Source organism: Gossypium raimondii, chromosome 6 (genome assembly GCF_025698545.1).
Source record: "Gossypium raimondii isolate GPD5lz chromosome 6, ASM2569854v1, whole genome shotgun sequence".
Classification (NCBI taxonomy): Eukaryota; Viridiplantae; Streptophyta; class Magnoliopsida; order Malvales; family Malvaceae; genus Gossypium; species Gossypium raimondii.
This window is the reverse complement of record NC_068570.1, coordinates 52012974-52014212: the sequence shown is the minus strand read 5'-3', so window position 1 is coordinate 52014212 and position 1239 is coordinate 52012974.

Below are 1239 nucleotides of genomic sequence, written 5' to 3'. Positions count from 1 at the left end.
GTCTTAATTTGAAGTTGATTATTATTAAGTTTATATATGATATTTATTATTATAAAATATTGTCTTATTATAAAATAAATTTTGATTGCCAAAAGAAATGTTACTATAACATTTTGTAACAAATATATTTATTTTGTGTTTATTTCGCTAAGAACAACATTTAGAAAATGATTTTGGGAAAATTTACCAAGCAACAGGAAATATTTTACGCAAAATCATTCAAACACCAAAAAATATCAGCTTGTCCAAAAAATTAATCCATTTTTTGAAAGTTGTTTTCAGTGAAACAAATGCAACCTATAACATTCCAGAACCCAAACATCGATAATTTGACATCAATGATGCTCCAGCTTAATAATAAGTTAAAAAGATTTAAAATTTGGGTTATGTATTGTATAAATCATGTTTTTTTAATAATTATTGTACTTAAGTCTTATCATATATGAGTCAAGTTTATTAGATTTATTTTAATTTAGGTACGTATATATTTCAATTTTTAATCTGATTGTGCATTTTAATAATAAATATGGTTTTTTATTCATTTAATGATTAATTCTTATTATAGTTATTTGAATGTATTATTTGTAGTTAGATCCATTCATGAGTTGAGGGTCTGCTCGAAAGTAGATGAAAATACAAGACTTGAAAAATGAGCTAGGGCAAAAACACCTAAACTTATTTAAAATACGAGCCAAGCTTGGGCTTTCACATTCAAGATATGAGCCCAACCCATCTTATTTTATAATTTTGTAATATATTTTATTTTATTTGTATATATTATGTAATTTATACCTCATTATAAGTTCCGATCATATCTATTTTTTTTACACAATGATTAGAACTACCCATAGTCCCTCCTAACCCACAAATAGGAGGATACAGTGTTTCAACGCACTCAAACTCATGTCTTCCTATATTAACAATAATGTTTATGTCCATTGTATATACACAATTTAGCTTTTTAGGCCCATAATTGCAATCCTCTAACCTAATTTGGTGTGGTCCAATTTTGATGATAAATCAACCTAATAAATTATTGATATAAGTTTTGCCAGAATCTGATAAAGATTCATTAATATTGATCTCTCATATTTTTGTGCATGTCCCACTAAATGCTAGACTTTATTTTTATATGCTTGTATGTTGTAATGTGGCTTGAATAAACACCATTAAACTGCAAATTTGAGGCTGATGATGATTGGATGATTCGTGGTTGGACTAGATTGATTGACTAGATTT